Here is a 13,854-nt window from a genome sequence, read left to right as displayed (position 1 = left end):
TGGCCGGTTTCCTTGTCCCCTCCCGTTGGTGCGCTGGGCCCGCCCCCAGCCGTGCTGTGTGGCTGAGCTCAGGCCCCAAAACACTGGCCTTGGTGCCTTGGAGCAGAGCGGCAGGGGCTGGGGTACATCTGGGAGCCGATGTCAGGCCAGAGCCCCACTGCCCTGGGGCTGCCCACGTGTCCTCTTGAGCATGGGGACCCAGAGGCAGAGTCCGGGGGCCCAGAAAGAGCTCACGCTCACGTGACCTTTGAGTTTGGAGGGTATTCGGGTGCAGATCAACCTGAAAATGGCTCTGAAAGCCCAGCGACCCTGAGGTCACCGGGTCGCCCAGAGGAGGCGTCAGGCCACCTGGGGCCCACCCCCGGGGCCATCGGTCCGTTCCCCTGGGATGGCCCAGCCAGAGCCCAGTCCCTGATGACTCAGCACCTGCCACAGCAGGGCCATCCCAGGCCTGTGGGGACCTGCCCGTGACCCGGTGAGGCAAGCGGCCCCGCCCACACAGACGAAGTGAAGCCCGGGGAACAGTTCTGAACTCCGCCGAGGCCCTGGCCAGCACCGTGGGTGGGGGGATGGGGGGGCAGTGAAGCCGAGCAGCCCTTCCTAGGGCTTCCTGGGGCCGGCGAAGACCGCGCTCCCTGCCGCCCCGGCCGGGCGAAGCGTTCATTTGGGCCCCTCCCTGTCACTCAGATGAGGCTCGAGGCCGAGGCAGCGTCTGTGCCGCTCCGCCTGCTCACAAAGCCTGAACGTAGGTGGACGGTCACAGGTGACGCCGCGGTGCCCCCACAGAAGCCACCGGAGCCCAGGAGTTGGGCCCAGAGGGACTGGGCCCTGGAGGGACTCGGCAGGGGGCCCCGCCACAGTTAATACACGGGCAACGTCTGTCCCTGGGCTCGGGAAAGCAGGGCCGCTGACGAGGGTCTGTGTGGCCCCCACACCTGGGTGCCTGTGGGGCCGCCCGGCATCCTGTCTGTGGGCGGGGTTCACTCCCTCATCCCTCACCCTGGGCAGGGACCCCAAGTTGCTGGTCCCGTGCTGGACAATGAGAAACGTCCCTGTTCCCCACCGGCATTTTTTTTTTCTGACTTAAAAAATGTCCTTCAGGGAAATCTGTTTCTCTCTCACTGATTGAAAGCCTTTTCCTCGGGGGGACTGAGAGCACAGGGTCCCCGGGGCCAGAAGGGGGTTGGTGTGGATGTGGGCGGCACCGTCCAGCTCGGCCAGGCCCCAAGAGATGCGGCCGTGTCGGACGGGCCAGGACAGACCTCACTGTGCCCGTCGGAACGGAGCTTCGATTCCGGGAGGCTGCAGCTCACAAAGCAAGCAGGGGCCGCTGAGGTTTGCTTGGGGCTGATTGATGAAAGGACCAACACCACACTCCCAGAACCTTCCAGAAAAATGCCCCTCACTCCTAGAACGAACAATTTGCGCTTTCCTGCTCTGTGGCACGTTTGGTTTGTTGTGCTGCTGATGTGTGCTGACTGAATTCTCCGGAACATGACCATTTAAAGGCACCAGGAGGAGCCCGGGGTAGCCCGAGCAGGGTGGGTGTGGCTGTGGGTGCGGGTGTGACTTCTGGCTGCTGGGCAGACCCGTGGCCGGCAGCTCCGTCCGGGCAGCCCACCGCGCCCCCGGGGAACGTGCCTGATGGGGCCGAGCGTGTGGGGTGCGGACTCAGCACACAGCTGTCCCCAGTGGAGGAGGAGGAAGCATTTTCAGTTTGGGCAAAGAGGCCACGGCCGTTGCAGAAGCTGGGGGTGTGGCCCCTGGGCCAGAGTGGCTTCTGGAGGTGGCGCTGTTTTTGTGTTGTGACTTTGGAGAGAACATGAAAGGCTGGACAGATGCCCACTTGCCGAGGAGCTGGGCTGGCAGCCAGGCCGCGCCTCCCGGGTGGGTGTTCGGGCAGACACACAGAGGGAGCGAACACAGCGGTCTGTGCGCCTGCGCGGGACGCCCCCTCGGCCCGGTCCCAGCACTGGGGCTGGGACCCCAGGGGACAGGCTTGTCCTTTCACAACTGAACACAGGCTCGGGCCTGGACAGAGTTGGAGGGCCACACACGTGACCACATGTCACGTGACACACAATACGCGTGTGCATCCATCTATACACCAATGTGCCACATAGCACACACGTGCATGTGTGTGAACACATCACACAACACAATATGCACACACCCCTCACACGAACATGTCGTGGCATGCAAACACACCCACACACGTGACACAAACACATGTGGCATGTGCACGTGCACACACACGAGTCAGATGAGGGTTCACGCCCTCGCCCTGCTCCCCCAGTGTCCACCTCCCCTTTGCGGCTGTTTGATGTAAGTAGCTGCCGGAGCTGCCGGGCTGCCTGACCCCCGCAGGTGAACGCCGCTCCCCTCTGATCACGCATGGGCGTGTCTTCCAAGACCCTCAGGGGGTCCCGAGCCCACACGCCTCCCACGCTCTCCGGGAAGGACAGGCCCTGCCTGCCTGCAGCCCGCCGCTGTGGAAGGGGCCCCGCTCCCTCTACTCGAAACCACCTTGCTCTCCCTGGGCGCCCTTTGCCCAAGAACCAGCAACACCCAGGGCTCTCCAGGAGGGGTGAGGCTCTCTGGGAGGGGTGAGGCTGCAGTCACAAAGCCGGAGCGACCTTGCTTCCTGGGGCCCTCGCCACACCCCAGCCTCGTTCTCTGAGAGAGTAACCATTCCTGGTCACCAGGCGCCTGTTTATTCTGTTTTAAAAATAGCCATCTTCAAAGAAGCACTCCCCCCACCCCCCCAAAGCTGTGCTGGGGTGGGGCACTTCCCCCTGAGGGCAGGGGTTGGGGCCACAGCTGCACACATGCCCCCCCACTGCCTGCTCCTGGCTGCAGGTCCCAGTCTGCCTGGGCAGTGGGGCTGGCCGCGGCCCCGGCCGACGCTGGTCCTGGCCTTCCGTTGCCCGCGATGGAGGAGCCTGGGCCCCACCTCCTGTCCGGGGCCCTGCACAGACACAGGATGCATCCCAGATGGCTCTGCTCCCAGGCTGCTGCAGGCAGGGCCCTGGGGAACACAGCGGCGGGGACCATAGGGTGAGAGGGGACAGCTGGCCTCACGTCCGGCTCCTTCCAGAGGCCAGGACAAATGCAGCCCAAGCTGTGCCTGGACGGCCCCAGCCCCGCCCCTGCCCAGCCTGCCCAGGGAAGGGCCTCAGACCCGGGTCTGGCTGCAGGCTTCCCCCTCAACCAACCCTTCCTGTTGACCTAACGGTGACGTTCCCACTGAAGACACAGGACGCAGGGCTCAGTGTGGCCTCCTGCAGGGCCCGGTTTGTCAGGCCTTTCCTGGCAAGCAGGAGACCCAGCAGGGGCCTGGTGCCCTCGATGAAACCCATTCATGCCCCGCACTGACTCCACCCTTGAACGAGAAGCCAGGAGCTGGGCGTCTGGAAGCCGGGTGGACACACCCCTCCTCTTCCTCCTTCAAGGCCCTCGGTCGCCACCCTGGGCCTCTGCTTTCTGAGGTGGCTTTTGTACCCTCCCATCTGTCTTTTCTGATGAGGGCCTTGGGGGGCAGACTTCACTGGGACACCCTTCAAGCAGGGGCAGAGCGTCTGAAAATGGGGTCTGTGAAAGCGCCCCGGTGAGGCCCCGGGCGCAGGGGGCAGGCTCTGCTCCGGAGCTCGGGTTAGATGCTCCGACCCAGAGTGGCCTCGGTCTCAGAGGATGGTCAGAGATGTCCTTGCCTCTACAAAGGGAACCTGAGACCCGGAGCTGGTGCCCTGTGCGTCCGAGAAATGCGAGGTCGGGGCCAGGACGCAGACGGAGTGACGGCCCGGCCCTGGCCACAGTGGGGAGGATGGGGACCCACCGCCCGCCTCCCGAGCGTGGGGCCTCGCTGGCTCCGCAGGTGCTCACCAGGGACTTGCATTTCCCTATTACCTCTTCGCTTGACACATGGCAGGCCCCAGGGCCATCAGAACAGCCTGAGGTCCCCATCCGAAAATTTCAAAGGGGAAACCAGCCATTCCAGGCAGCAAAGACCTTACTGGGGAAACATTACTTTCTATAACCTTTTGCTTTCCTTTTAAATTCAGCTTCGCCAAGCGCAGTCGGCAGCGGTGGGGGGAGGGCCCCTAACTTGGTCCCACCTGACCTCTTGGACCTTGATTGGCAGTGTGTTGTGGGGCTGGAAGTTGTGCCTTTGAGTTAGGGGCGCAGGACCCATGCCCGAGGACAGCTGTGTGTCCCCGAGGGCCAGGGCAGAAGGGGAAACTGCGCCATTAGAGAGGACTCGACACAGAAAGTTAATTAGCTACCGAAGAGCGTTTAGCACCATTTAGGGCGGGAGAGGCAGGTCTGCGCTGACAGGGTCAACGCACAGCAGCTGCTGACGGGGTGGGGGTGGGGGGCCGGCCCAGTGGCCACGTGGCTCCTCCTGTCTGACTCAGCACCGTGGCCTCGGGGTGTGGGGCGGACGTTCCCCGGTGGGGTGAGGGGAAGGACCTGAGCACAGCCCACAAGAGGGACTGGCCCATGTCCCCAGGAGCTGTCCCCTCTGAGAGTGGGGGCTGGCCACTCCAGGACTGGTGCGCAAAGCCCCCGAGGTGTGACTGGCCTCGGAGTGGCCCCCCTGCCTCCCACGACCTCCCCGTGTCCCCGTCTTAGAAATCAGCTAAACCTGTCTTCATACATATCTGCAGTGGGGCCAAGAGTGTCCCCACAGCCACGCCTCCCCAGGACCTCGGACTGGGACCTAACTGGGAAGGGTCTCTGCCCATGGGACTGAGGATGAAGACAAGGTCACCCTGGATGAGGGCGGGCCCCCAATCCAGCGAGTGTCCCTGTGAGGGACAGAAAAGGATAAATGGCATGGGGAAGACCACCCGACCAGGAGGCTTGACCTCAGGGTGACAGAGTGACCTGTCTGCAAGCTCAGGGCCGCCAAGGGTGCCAGCGGCCACCAGATACTGGAAGGGGCGGGAAGGGCCATCCCCTGGACCTTCAGAGGGGCACAGCCCTGTGGACACTGGCTTTGGACTCCGGGTCTCCAGAGCTGTGACAGAATAAATTCTGTGCTTTTAAGCCCCTGGTTCCTGGCGATTTTTCACAGCAGCCTCGGGCCACAGGGGTGGGCGGCCCAGCGTGGGTCGTGGGGGGAGCAGGAGGAAGTCGGGGGGGCTGGGAAGGCGAGGGGGGCGTAGGGACGGACCCTGCTTTCCTGTCTTCTGACGAGGGGCTGGGGTGTGGCCTCCTGGCTCCCTTTCCCCGTCGTTCGAAACTGGTTTTCTCAGGTTCTGACGTTTCGTTTAAAGAGGCTGGGTTTTGCTTCTCCTGGTTTTTGTTTGTCTGTCCTTGCCTGCGATGTTGTTAATGATGGGGGGAGGGGTTGTTTTCCTTTTTAACGATCAAAGCAACAGCTACCCACCATGAAAATTTTGGAAAAGGCGAGAGACGAAAGGGGTTACCCTGGACCAGGGCCGGACACCCGTCAGGAGCACCAGGGCCCGCTTCCTCCCTCCTGGGCCCCCGGGGCGCTGTTCTGACGTCTTTGTTCTGTGTCCGACGCCTGGGTTCTGTGACAGAGTCGTGGACGCGCTGTTCCATTTCTTGATTTTCTTAAAAACACAATTTCAGATTTTTTTACCTTTGATGTATGCAGAAACGCATGTCAGATGTACAAGCCACTCGGCGTGACAGCAACGTGAGGCCCAGTGCATGGCTTGGCTTTGCGGGTGGGGGCTGACCCAGGCACGGCCGGCCTCCCTCCCCCCGCGGCCCTCCGCACCCCCAACCCGCTGGCCCCGGAATCCGGTCTCCGGTAGGCGGCGCTCTGTGGACTGCCCAGTGCGTCACTTCCTGACTCCGCCCCCAGGTCGACCACACGCGTGCGTCCTTCCCGACGGCGCACCCGTTAGTTTTGTGCGGCTATGAAGCACCAGGAACAGGTCACTGTCCTTTGCCACCCTCTGTGGCGCAGCCGCAGGTGTCTAGGGCTCCGTGGCCCGCTGCTCTGGACGGCCACGCAGCGCCCCGAGTGGCGACGCCTCTCCGGGCCGCCCGAGTCTTGTCTCTCGCCCTCGGGTTCGTTCTCGGGGTCTTTGTCCGTGAGCAGGGCCGCCATGACGGTCCTTCGGTGCGGACCCCCCGGGGGGCGCGCCAGGGTGGGTGGGACCCCAGCTGCAGGAGACGCGCCGACTGTCTTCCACCCCCACAGCCACAGCGTGCGGCTCCGTCCCATCTCCCATCCGCGCCCGGCCGTAAATCCTTCCCAAGCTGGTGTGTCTGCGGAGTGGCCATCGGTGTTAAAGCCGGCACAATACAGATCTCACGCCCACAAACTCACAGATGTGTGCAAAGGCACCAGCACGGGGGCACTGAAGTGTGATGCACAAATGTGTGTGCACAGGGCCCGTGCACGCCCTGGAGGACACGAGGCAGCCCTTAAAAGGAGGGGTGGCCAGCCGGACTCATGGACCAGACAGAAGCCGAGACGCAGCAAGGTGTGGGATTTCCGCGCCGACGCTGGGGCGAGACCAGGGGGCTGCACGGTTGTATAAACTCGCACACGGCTGAACACCTGGTGTGTAAGAGGTGCATCCCGACTGCAGTGAGCTGGTGGGGAGGGCAGAGGCCCCACAGTTCACGCCGCCTCGGGGGGAGGGGCTGCCTGGTCCCCACCCCACCCCCACCCCTGACACACCAGCTAGAGACCCACGTCCATTTGCATTTCTCCATGGCTGCTGTGACTGTGTTGATTTGCTCTGCTTCTCCTGAGAAGAGTCTGCGTCCTCAGCCCATTAACCTCCTGGGGTCTCTGATTTCTTAGAGGAGCAATGAAAGAGAGGAAGGTGTGAGCCCCCCTCGGAGGGCCCCCAGAGCCCCTCCAGTGCCCTGCCCCCTCTGGAGCTGTGTTCACGGACACCCGGAGGCAGAAGATGCTCCCTCCCTTGGGATCTGCCACTCCGCCCTCCGGAGTCTCCATCCCTGCAACCAGCCCGAGGCCGGATAGCTGCGTGGGGGTCTGTGGGTCCGGGAGCTCCAGGCAAGACGCCGAGCCCAGCTGGTGGGCAGAAGAGCCTTTCCAAGCCCATCCTCCCCAGGCTGGTGACTGGCCATCTAGCTATGGCAACGTCCTCACTAAGCCCAGGGCGTGAGTCCCATGTCACTCACCGCTCCCCCACCAGCCTGCGGGGACAGAGGGTGACAGGCAAGCACAGGTTCGGGCAGTCCCAGGAGGGCACTCTGAATGTCCTGGCTGACAGGTTTGGAGTGGCCGTTCAGGACTGGCCTGTTTGCCACGGGGACTCCCGAGGCAGTTCGCGGACCAACGGGCCAAGCGTGGGACTGTGCCCCGGAGCGCGGCCACGCCCAGAGCTCTGAGTCCGGATGGTCCTGGCTTCCAGCCCCGCCCTTCCTCCCTCCACCCTGCTTCTCTGCGGTCCCCTCACTCCCTGGGCCCCGAGTCCTTGTTAGAACAATGCATCAAGTGGCACTTTGTCTCTAAGGTGCTTCTGTGACCACACGCTTCTCTGGATAAACCTCTGGTCACCTGGCCCCCTGCCCACCCCCGTAAGCCTCTTCCCATTTTCTCGTCCCTCCGGGAAGGGACGTTCCAGCCTATCCAGGGGCGTTTGCGGGCCCCGTGGACGGTCAGAGCCCTCGTTGTGAAGCTGAGAGAGAAGCCGAATTTGGGCAGCGAGCCCGAAAAGGAGTGGATGAAATTTAATCAGATGCCTGAGGGGAACACCTAAATTTAGTCAAATTATTATTAGCATTCATCCCATTTTTCGAATTGCCTGGGGGAACATCACCGGGAAAATTGGGAAACCACCAGCCTGCGAGGTGACAATTCTGTTTCTGCAGAACCAAGGGACATGTCAGGGACCCCAGGGGTCCCCACAACCACGCGCCTGCCACCAGGCGTCACCACAGGGGAGCTGGAGGGGGCCAGGAGGGGCTGGCACCCAGGACGGGGTCAGGCAGACCTGGGGGTGTCCTGTGTTTGTGGGTAAGAAACTGGCAGGGAACCACAGGGGACCTGGGCCTCATCCACGGGTCCCTGCCGGTCCCCACCGGTCCCCGCCGTGCCGGCTCCTCGTTGCTTAGTTACCTAGCTTGGCCTCGCCTTTTATTGGTCCTGTGGACACGCTGGGCTTTCCGATGGCCATGAGGTTCCCAAAAGGGCGGGTGGAGGAGGAGGACAGAGGCCCTTCCTGCTCCCGGTAACCCCAGGGGACGGGGGCCCATCAGAGGGACAGCGACTGGGTGACCATTCGGTGCTGATGGCCCACACCAGTGTTTCTGCAGGAAAATCCACGCAGAGGCAACGTGGTGCCTTTTCCGCGCACAGGCTTCCCGGCCCCCACCAGGCCGAGCCGCCTCCCGCCAAACAGTGCGCCGTGCGCCCCACCCCCACCCCAGAGGCCCCCCGGGTCGCTCTTTCCTGGCCGGTCCGCCTCCGCCCTGCCCGCCTGCCTCTTCCCTCCTGGGTCTGGGTTGCCGCTTCCCGATCCCAAGACTGGGGCACTCACTGGGTTGGGGCTGACCCTGGGAACTCTCGGGTTGGAAATGGCGTTGCGGGCCAGGTTGAACCCCCCACAAGCCCACCGACTCTGGCTTCCTCCGCCAGCCAGGGAGTTGCCAGGGCGGCTCACAGGGGCCTGGCCTCCGTCCGGGACCTGCTCTGGCCAGAACGAGCACTAACCCTCATTTTTCCTTTTGGTCACGCGACACCTCCCAGGGTCACCCGAGAACGGCTGAGCACACACAGCTCCTGAGCACCTTGCTTCAGAAACAGCCTTTCATATTCGCGTGGAATTCCTGTAAAATCTGGGGGGAGAGGCAGCTCAGCCCTGGCTCCTCGGGGTCCCGGTCCCGAAGGCTCTCTTTGCTGGGGTCTTCGGGTGGGGGGAGGCGAGGCAGTTCAAGGACGTGGTCAGCAGGGCCTGGAGCCCAGCGGTGGGCTCTCGGCAGCCCGGATCTGCAGCAGCTGGGCGTGGTCTCCAGGCTGCTGGTGCTATTAATTATTTTGCTTTATTTATTAGATGTGTGCGGCGTCCCTTAGCCTCCAAGCATATTTGCAAATGCCTTCAGGGAAAAAGAGAAACAAATGATCCCTGCCGTCGGAGTCTCCAGGCCGTAATGAATGGTGCCGTGCGATCACGTTGGGGGGGGAGGCCCTGGGCCGAGGGCAGCCGGAACCTACCTGCTCAGCCGCCGTGAAGGCCTGCGACTCGGAAGCTCGCAGCCTCGAGAATACAGTCAGGGTGCTTATGTAAAATCGTCCTTCGTTTTACGCAGACAGCCGGCGACGTCGGTCTCTGACTCAGGAAAAAAATGAAAATAAAAACAGCACCCAGGGGAGGCGGCGCCCTCTCCGTCTCCAGCCGAGCGTTCTCGCCCGCCCAGCGCCCTCCGCACGTGGCAGAGAAGCCAGGGCTGGCCTGGTTATCTTTTCCTAAATTGTGTGGGTAATAAACCTGAATAATGTGCCTGCTCGCTTCCTCCCCTGATTTACACCTTACATAATTAGCCCTGCGAGAGCTCACGTGGCATCAGGGACAGTGCGGCAGAGCCGATCGCTGGGTGGGGCGCCGTGTCCGCCCCGCCCCCGCTCCGCACAGCGCCCGGCTGCAGGCGCCAAGGGGTGTGATTTACGTCCTGCTCCGCCCGCCCGCCCCCTGGCACCCGCGGCTGAGGACACCTCTGAGCTCCGAAACCGCAGGTTTCATGGGCTGGAATAAAGGAATCTTGGCGGCCTCTGGCCTGACCCCTCCATTCGAGGTCTTCGAAAGCGTATAACACGCACCCTGTTGGTGAAAGGGGCACCATGGCCCAGGTGTAGCGCCCTGGCCAGGCTCACTGACTGCGCCCCGGGTGCTCGGAGGCCAGCCCGCCCCATCCTCCGCCCCGTGGTCCGCGGGAAGCAGGCGGAGGCCAGCCCGGCGGCGGGTTGACCACGCCTGTGCTGTTCACTCTGGGGGCCCCCCCCCCTGCAGTTTTCCCGGGAGCCGTCAGCTTAGTGGCATTTCAGAAATGGCTGGAATTTGAGTGCCGGATGAGGTCTTGGAAGTGGAGTCTGGCCACTGTCACCCCCACTGCACAGACAGAAGTGAGACTCCCCTGTCACCCACCCGTGTCCCTGTACGGTGAGAGTACAGAGACGGCTGCGGCGCCATCCCTGGGGAGGGTGGGCCCATCAGCTGGCAACACGGATGCTGGGGAAGGGCTCAGGGCAGGGGTGAGGGGGGAGGTCTGGGAAGCGGGGTGCTCCCTGTCCGTGGGAGTCAGAGACCCAGAGGTGGGGTCCACAGCCCCACCCCATCCCCCCTCCTGCTTAACAATGCCCCAGAGAGGTCCCCTGGACCAGGGTGCAGGGAACAGGGGCTGGGGCAGGGTCTCCCTGAAGTCCCATGTCCTCCAACCCCACGCTCACTGAGGACTCAGCGGGGCCCAGAGGTGAGAATGGAGGGGGCAGGGGAAAAGGCTGAGGGCCTGGGGGTGGCCGGGGTCAGGAGCGGCAGGCACTCTGGAGCCTGACAGACCAGGAGTGACAGGGGGCGACGGGCGCGTTGGAAGGCCCAGGGCGTCCCTCCAGGGACTGACTGTCCAGCAGCCAAGGGTGATTGCCGGGTTGACCAGGTCGGTCCTGCTCTGCCAGGTCCCTGCACACGTCCCCTCCCCTGGGTGCCCCCTTGCACAGATGGAGACTGAGGCCCAGCCGAGGTGGGGCGCCCGCCGGAGCTGCACCGGCCGGGGGAGGGGCCCAGCCGCAGGTGCCCTGCACTGAGGGTGCAGACACCCCCATCCATGCTGATGCGGTCACCTGTGTTTTGGGTGTTTAAACACACAAGTGGGTGTCGCTGTGACCTGTCTTCCCGTGGCCTTTTCCCATATCTATACAACATGTCTACATGCATCATACTTGTAACACACCAGTGCACGCGGGTCGCACTGTGTCTCCGTGGTGCCCTGCCCTCCCAGGTACGTTTCACCTCACACGTGGTGAGGTGCTTGTTCGCCGCCTTGTCTGGTGAGGTGTCTTTTCAAATCCTTTGCCCGTTTTTAAGTTTTCTTGGCTTTCTTATTGCTGAGATTGGAGTGCCCTTCCTATGTCCCGGATACAAATTCCCTACCAGAGGCGTTTGGCAAACATCTTTTCCCGGTCTGTGCCTTGTCTCTTTGTTTTCTTAACCGTGTCTTTCAAAGAGCAGAAGTTTTTCATTTTAACGAAGGCCAAATTACCCAGATGATCAGTTTTTTCCTTTTACGGGTCATGCTTTTGGTGTCGCGCCTGAGAAAGCTTTAGTCTAACAGCGCCGTTGAAGCTCAGGCGTCCCCACGCGTGGCGCGGACGCACGTCTGTTACCACGTGTGGGTGCGGGGAAAGCCGTCTCCCGGGCCCTGCTCCGCAGCTGTGTTTCCGAGACTAGGATTTTTCTTTTCCTACTTAGTTAATTAATCGTTTCTTGTGTGGTCTGTGCCTTTTGAGTTGTAGGAAACCTTGGCCTCTTCTAAGGTCAAGAAGCTTTTTTTCTCTTGGGTTATTTTAGGATTTGCAGCTCCGATGTCCCATCTGGGCCTGTGACCCAGGTCGTTTCTGTGTGTGACATGGGGGGTGTTACTGTTCCCCCCACAGATACCCCGTCGCACTAACACCAACGCTGGAAAACCATCCTTTCTCCGCTGTACCTTCGTCCGTAACCAGGTGTTCGCATTTTCCTGTTTCTGGACTCTGTTCAGTTCCGCTGACTTAAAAGTCTTACCTTTGTTAGCAATACCAAGCAGCCTTGTTGCTGAAGGTTTATTATGTCTCGATATCAAGTAAATCCTCCAACTTTCCTCCTTTTTATAAATATTTGCTTTGCTTACTCGAGGAATTTTTCGTTGCCATGTGAATTTTGGAGTCCGCTTGTCAATTTTTACTCCCTCCCCCCAGTCCTGCTGGATTCCGATGGGGACTGTGTCGAACATGTAGACACTTGGGTAAGCCCACCCTCCTACCGGCCTTGGCGGCTGGGCCCCGGCGCGTGGCGCCCTCCCCGTGGGCTTGGGCTTCCTTTTTGCTTCTCTCAGCCAGGAACTGTGTGTTTCTATATAAAGGTCTTGAATGTCACATGTCACACGTATTTCTAAGGATTTCATGTAGGTGTTTTTTTCCTACTATCATGGAATTTAAAAAATGGATCACATTTCCCAGTTGTGTGCTGTTAGTCTTTAAAAATACCTCTGACGTTTGCACATTAAGCTTTAGCCCTGCAATCTGGCTAAATTCGTGTGTTCGTTCTAGGGGCCGTCTGGTGAGCTCTCTGGGATTTGCCCCATGAACAGTGAGTGACACGTGCCCACAGAGGGACAGTTTTACCTCCTCTCTTCCCACCTGCCTGCATTTCATTTCCTGCTTTTGCCTTACGCGGCTCATCGGGAGCGGCCGGCCTGGCCTTCCCCGGACGCGGAGGGAGGCCGCTCGGCCCCTTCCCACTGAGCCTGTGGGAACCCCAGCTCCCGGCCGCCCTTTTACCAGTTCGGCCTTCCTCACTGATGACCATTTTATCACGAATGAGCGTCAGGTGCTTCTCCTGCAGCAGTTTACCTGTGTGTTTTTCATGGGCATCTCTGGTTATTTTCCTGGGGTCGATACCTAGAAATGAAAGTAAAGGGTCAAAACGGATAATGAGCATTTTAAGCTTTTTTAAAACAAAGTTTATTTATTTTTAAAAAGATTTTATTTATTTATTTTTAGAGAGAGGGGGAAGAAGGGAGAAAGAGAGAGAAACATCCATGCGTGGTTGCCTCTCACATGGCCCCCACTGGGAACCTGGCCTGCAACCCAGGTGTGTGCCCTGACTGGGAATCGAACTGGCGACCCCTTGGTCTGCAGCCCACATTCGCTCCACTGTGCTACCCCAGCCAGGGCTGCATGTTAACCCTTTGGCACCCTGTTTCCAGTTCGCTGAACGGGGTAAGTCCCGTCCTCGGCCTCGGGACACGCGTACCTGCTTCCCCAAAGCCTCACCCACAGGAGATTTTGTGATTTTTAAAACCACTGCCAACTTCCCAGGCAGCCCCCACGTGGTGTGTGGCTTCCATTTCCATCTGTTTCACTTCTCTGGTTATGGGCGTTTAGTCTCCAGGGCTCTGTCTTTTCTTGTCCTTTACCCTTTTTTTCTGTCGGGCATCCATTTTCCTCTTTTTGAGTTACGTACTTTTTTCACATTAAAGACATTAATCCTTGTCATCTATAGGTCCTTTCACGTTTGTTTCCTGTTAATAGGACTCTTTGGGAGCCGTTTCAGGTTTCCGGCAGGAACGAGCAGAGGGCACGGAGCTCCCACGCCGTCCCGCCCCACACCTGCACGGCCTCCCCCGCCCGATGGTGCGTCTGCGGCAGTGAACGCACCTTCAACGACGCGGCCCGGTCTCCCGGAGCCTCCGGTGGGCACTGGGCTCACGCTGGTGCCATGCGTGCTGTGGGCGTGGCCAAATGCAGGGTGACGTGGGCTCGTCACCACAGGGTCACACGGGGGAGTCTCGGGGCCCCACGCACCCTTGGGGCTGCAGCTGCTCACCCCGCCCCCCACGCTCCCGCGGGCACCGGTCTCTTCTTCCGTCTGCACGGCTTTGCCTTTTCCAGAGCGTCAGGCAGGTGGGCCCGCCGAGTGCGCCCCCTTCCCAGACCGGCTTCCCTCACCTGGGCATGGGCCTTTACGTTTGTCCCGTGCCTTTTCAGGAGCTTGGTGACGCAGTATTCTGTCATCTGGGTGTGCCGAGGCTGGCTTGGCCGCCCGCCTACAGGAGGGCATCTTGGTTGCTTCCAAGTTCTGGCAGTTACGAGGGGCCACCAAAGGGCGACGTTGCTTCTATCCCCTCTCCTCAACCACCGCCCTC

The 13,854-nt window shown here is 61.1% G+C and overlaps 1 protein-coding gene across 7 annotated transcripts in view; it reads left to right on the top strand.

Annotated features, from left to right (window-relative positions):
• TBC1D16 (TBC1 domain family member 16) overlaps nt 1–13,854 on the top strand; it is a 53,699-nt gene that overhangs the window by 26,337 nt on the left and 13,508 nt on the right. The gene's annotated exons all lie outside the window — the stretch shown is intronic.

Source organism: Artibeus jamaicensis, unplaced genomic scaffold (assembly GCF_021234435.1).
Source record: "Artibeus jamaicensis isolate MK-2021 breed Jamaican fruit bat unplaced genomic scaffold, CSHL_Jam_final contig_2259, whole genome shotgun sequence".
Classification (NCBI taxonomy): Eukaryota; Metazoa; Chordata; class Mammalia; order Chiroptera; family Phyllostomidae; genus Artibeus; species Artibeus jamaicensis.
Note: the sequence above shows the minus strand (reverse complement) of the source record. Positions and strands in the feature narration are given on the sequence as shown.